The sequence below is a fragment of the Tachyglossus aculeatus genome, chromosome 2 (genome assembly GCF_015852505.1).
Source record: "Tachyglossus aculeatus isolate mTacAcu1 chromosome 2, mTacAcu1.pri, whole genome shotgun sequence".
Lineage (NCBI taxonomy): Eukaryota > Metazoa > Chordata > Mammalia > Monotremata > Tachyglossidae > Tachyglossus > Tachyglossus aculeatus.
This window is the reverse complement of record NC_052067.1, coordinates 15,272,740-15,278,158: the sequence shown is the minus strand read 5'-3', so window position 1 is coordinate 15,278,158 and position 5,419 is coordinate 15,272,740. Positions and strand designations below refer to the sequence as shown.

General features: G+C 44.4%; 1 non-coding gene across 1 annotated transcript; it reads left to right on the top strand.

Annotated features, from left to right (window-relative positions):
• Nucleotides 1-813: 813 nt before the first annotated feature.
• On the top strand, nucleotides 814-951 carry LOC119925075. Its single transcript, XR_005449746.1, has one exon. It is a non-coding gene; the product is annotated as a small nucleolar RNA SNORA7 (small nucleolar RNA).
• Nucleotides 952-5,419: the final 4,468 nt, after the last annotated feature.

The following is a 5,419-nucleotide window of genomic DNA, read 5'->3' as shown; positions in this document are numbered from 1 at the left end:
CCTCCGATATTTAGATCCAGGGCTACTGGGAAAATAAATTCACAACCAAGCATTTAAAACAAAACCCAAACACAAGCGGTTCTGTAAAAAGTCTGTGAAAAAGAAATGCATACAGTTAACATCTCAATTAGGAGGCTGGCAAATGCCAACTTGTACATGCTACTTTGTGAGTCATGCAAAGAATTTGGAAAGAACTAATCCCTCCCTTGTTACAGTCTACAATCATTTCTTGGGGCAATTTGTCTGGAAAAAAGGGGTAAAATTAACATATAACAGGATGGATTTTCCAAGAAAAGAATTTACAAAGTCAATTTTTAATAATATTTAATACCAGGTTGATTTAATGCTTACATTAGATAGAATCTTTATGCAGCCAGGCCCGTTTACTCCTGAGAATCAAATATAACTTATTTGAAATAATGACTGGGTACTACTTACTGTCCAGTGGAAAACCATAGCTATAACCCTGAGTTTTTACTGAACGTCTCTCTGCTTGTTTATTATCTTTTACAGAGCTAATCACACACTTCAAGAAGGCTATCACGGTCACTGAACATCTTTGGGAGACCTATTCTTTGTCCTTTTGTCTATTTTTCAAAATAATTATGTAATCAGGTTACTTTTAGGGAGGGAGAGAGAGAATATGAATTCTGTCTTTCACAAAGTGAGATATAAACAGTGTGATGTCTTTTCATCACAAAAATTGCTACAGGACATTAAAAGTGTTAGGCATGCAAGACTCCGGCTGCACAGCATATTTCAACGGGAGAAAACACCTCTAGCTTCCCTTTTTTTGAACAGTGATAGCCACTGCTCCTCTCAGGGCCGCACCTGGAGAGTTTCCAGTAATCTATCAGTCTTGGCTATGGGAGGGAGAGTCAAACAGAGACATACCCCTTCCATTCCTAGTTTAGACAGTGGCTAGCGAGTGGAAGACAATCTGCTACAAGTCAAAACTCACCTGTGCTGAGCAGCAGCAGCATGGCAGAGAGTTGAGGGCAGAAACTCAAGTTTACTGAGCGGAAGGAGGTAATGGTAAACCGCTTCGGTATTTTTACCAAGAAAACACTATGGATATGCCACCAGAACGATTACAGATGGAGGTGGGGCATCCTGGAAGAAATGTGTCCATGGAGTCACTATGGGTCAGAGACAACTCGACAGCATAAGACAAAACAAGCTATCCGCTGATTCAGGGAGCTCTCTGTAGGTTCTCACACTCTACATAGTAAGCTTGCGCTCAATAAATATCATGGATTAATTGAATCGCAATGTTCCAACAGCCTTCCAGTTTACCAAGGAAAGTTACTCACTACTGGTGAAAATTTGACCTTGTAAAGTTTGTTTTCAGAAGTAGATGAAAAGCCCTGAGAAAGGTAAGAGGAATGCCATCGTGGGAAAGAAAGAATAGAAATGTCTGCCAATACAGGCTTATCCCACAGTACCCACAGCCCCAAGATTTGTCCTGTAATATTTGCTGACCTCCCTTGGAGCACATACCCGCTGCTTGACTTTCACATCCAAGCCCCTCAAGCAAGTTGCTTCCCCTTTCCTGCTGTCCCCTGTTCCTAGCAGCTTTCTTAATTTCTTGAACAGTGCTTGGCACATAGTGACTGCTTAACAAATGCCATAATTATTATTGCCCCTCCCTCCCACACCCCAAGGTCAACATCCTTTCTTCCCAGTCCCCTCTGTCTTCCATGTGCCAGTATTTTTGCATTATTTGATTAATAATTAATAAATAATTAATTTGATTAATTCTCACAGCTTGTTCTGTGAGAATGGTGGCCGAAGCCACTGTCTCCCAATCCCTTCCCTTCCGAGTTTATGGTTCTACCTTCCCTCCACAGACAAAGTGGCAGGAATGAGGACAGGGATTGACTGGTACGGGAGACAGTGAGAATGGCAGCTTGTGAGGTGACCACCCCTCCTCCCCACATCCTGCCTAGTCTTTATTCCCGTGGTTTTTGGCTGGGGAATATAGGGCCAAAAGACAGGAAAGGTGGCTCAATCAATCAATTAATCAACGGTATTTATTGAGAGCTTATTATGTGCAGAGCACTGTACTAAGCACTAGCTCCCTCTAGACTGTAAATTCATTGGGGGCAGGGAATGTGTCTGTTATGCTGTTGCATTGTACTCTCCCAAGCACTTAGTATAGTGCTCTGCACACTGTAAGTCCTCAGTAAACACTATTGATTGACTGACTGGCTTGGGAGAATACAACAGAATTAGCGAACAGGTTCCTCACCGATTGGAGTTTACAGTCTAGAGGGAGAGACAGTCATATAAATAAATCACAGAATTATATAATTTTTTAAAGTTATGTACATGAGTGTTGTGGGATTGTGGTGGGGTGAATATCAAATGTCTAAAGGTCATAGATCCAAGAGCGTAGACAACACAGAAGGGAGAGGGAGAGGGGGAAAAGAGGGCTTAAATCAGGGTAGACCTCTTAGATGCAGTGCCACTGGGAGTCATGCCTACAGCTCCAGTTTTTTTTTCTTATGGTACTTGTTAAGTACTTACTATGTGTCATGTACTGTACCAAGCACTGGTGTAGGTACAAGGTAATCAGGTTGGATGCAGTCAGTGTCTCATGAGGTGCTCACAGTCTTAATCCCCATTTTACAGATGAGGTAACTGAGACATAGAGAAGTGAAGTGACTTGCCCAAGGTCACACAACAGACAAATAGCAGAGCCGGGATTTAGAACCTAGGCCATTCTCACTCCCAGTTGCTCCTATGATTAGAGTTCATACAAGAAGAAAAAATACTGGGGGGGGGGGGAGGACTGGGGAGAGCGGAGGGGAGGAGGCTTGTCAAGATCAAGGAACAGGAAGGGAGATCAAGAAAGCTGCTGGAAACAGGCGTGGGAGGGAGACTTACCTGTAGGGCTCTGTTGCTATTTGAAGGGGGGAAGTTGTTCTGAATGGATCCTAATTCTTTCAATTGTAGTTATTGAGCACTTACTGTGTACAAAGCACTTGCACGTAAGGCTATGGGGAAAACTTAGCCCACAGTGCAATCTTTCCCAGTACAGTCACATTTTTGAACGTAATCCAGAAGACTCATGGAGTAGGCCCAAACACTACTGGTAACATCCCCTAACTCAGTAAACTAAAGATGAGGCATAAACTGTGCAGGAAATGAAGGGAGGCTGCCAGCACACTTGACCAACGGAGCAAATATCTAAATGCTAAGAGACATCACTGAAAGGATTTTGATGAGTTTGTATTGCACTTAAAAATTACCGATTTACTTATCCTGTTTATTGACACACTGCCCGAAGGATGCTCATTGGCCCAAGTAAAAGGCAATCGGTAATTAATAGAAAGCATGTCAGAACGGGATAAATTGAAAAAGGCTGACATTTCTAATAAAGATTTTTCTTCCTTTTAAATTGAGTGCTCTCATCCTTTCCCTCGACCCACCTGGGGAACAATGATAACTGTCTGAGGGATGGCTTTGGAATCAGGCTGCCAGACTTCCTATGATTTCTCTACTTTTATTGAGCTGATTCTGCCCTCTAAGAGGTAGAATTTGTTGTTTCAAATTTGTGGAGATTTTGTTGCACCCTCACGCAGGTCTGCTAGAGACCGCAGTTAAATTTTAGGATGAAGTCAGGATGATGATGATAACAATAACAATAATAATATTTATTGAGCACCTACTATGGGTCAAGCCCTTTTCAGGGTCACATCAGGAGAGTTTCCAGTACTCTACCAGTCTCAGCTATGTGGGGGAGAGCCAAGCAGAGGCATATCCATTCCATTCCTAGCTTGGGCTGTGGCTAGCAAGTGGAAGGTGATCTGTGGCAAGTCAAAACTCACCCATGTTGGGCAGCAGTGGCATGGGAGAAAGTCAAAGGCGGAGGCTCGAGTTTACTGCACAGAAAGCGGCAATGGTCAACCAATTCCATATTTTTACCAAGAAAACTCTACGGATATATTACCAGAATGATTGCAGATGGAGAGCGGGGCGTTCTGGGAGAGACCTGTCCGTGGCGTCGCGATGGGAAGGAAACGACTCGACGGCATAAGACAATGCCGTCTGGGCCAACTGCCAAGGTAGGCTAGCTAGGCTAGCAGTCTGAAAGGAGGAAGAACAGCTGAGGAAACCGAGGCATTGAGATGGTAAGAGACTTGCTTGAAGTCACCCGGCGGGCATGCGGTGGAGCCAGGACTAGAACGCAGGTCTCTTGATTCCCAAGCCCACACTCATTCAGTTCTCGATGATGCTGTTGGATCATCATCATCAATCGTATTTATTGAGCCCTTACTATGTGCAGAGCACTGTCCTAAGCGCTTGGGAAGTACAAATTGGCAACATATAGAGACAGTCCCTACCCAACAGTGGGCTCACAGTCTAAAAGAAGTTGGATGACTGCTCCAGAGTCAACACTGATTCATGCCCCTCTGCCATCTCCTCAGCATGCCACAGGAGGGGATGACTAAGTGGCTAAGAGAAGCAGCGTGCCTTAGTGGCAAGAACCTGGGCTTGGAAGTCAAAGGACATGGGTTCTAATTCCAGTTCCGCCACTTGTCTGCTGTGTGACCTTGACTAAGCCACTTAACTTCTCTGGGCTTCAGTTACCTCATCTGGAAAATGGGGATTAAGACTGTGAGCCCCACGTGGGACCACCTGATTGCCTTGCATCGTAGAACAGCACTTAGAACAGTGCTTAACAAATAGTAAGCGCTTAACAAATACCATCATTATCATTATTAGGTGGAAGTCCTGGGCCAGTAGGGAGTGGTAGCCTCTAAACTGGGACAATTCCTGCATGAGAAATTTCCCCTCTAGACTGTAAACTCTCTAGAGACAGGTAATTCTCTGGTGTTGTACTCTCCCAAGCACTTAATACGGTGCTCTGAAAGTAGTAAGCGCTCACTATATCATCGATTGACTGACTGATCTGCAGTGATGGCAGGTACATAGAGCCAATGAGCAACTTTACTCTCAGACCAGAGGTGGGGTTTTTTTATGGCATTTTGTTAAATGTATATTATGTCCCAGGCACTGTACTAAGTGCTGGGGTAGATACAAGATAATCAGGTTGGACATAATGGAAGCAGTGGAAAGAGCCCGGACTTTGGAGTCAGAGGTCATGGGTTCAAATCCCGGCTCCTCCAATTGTCAGCTGGGTGACTTTGGGCAAGTCACTTCACTTCTCTGGGCCTCAGTTTCCTCATCTGGAAAATGGGGATTAAGATTGTGAGCCCCCTGTGGGACAACCTGATCGCCTTGTAACCTCCCCAGCACTTAGAACAGTGCTTTGCACATAGTAAGCGCTTAACAAATACCATCATTATTAAGCAGCGTGGCTCAGTGGAAAGAGCATGGGCTTTGGAGTCAGAGGTCATGGGTTTGAATCCCGGCTCCGCCACATGTCTGCTGTGTGACCTTGGGCAAGTCA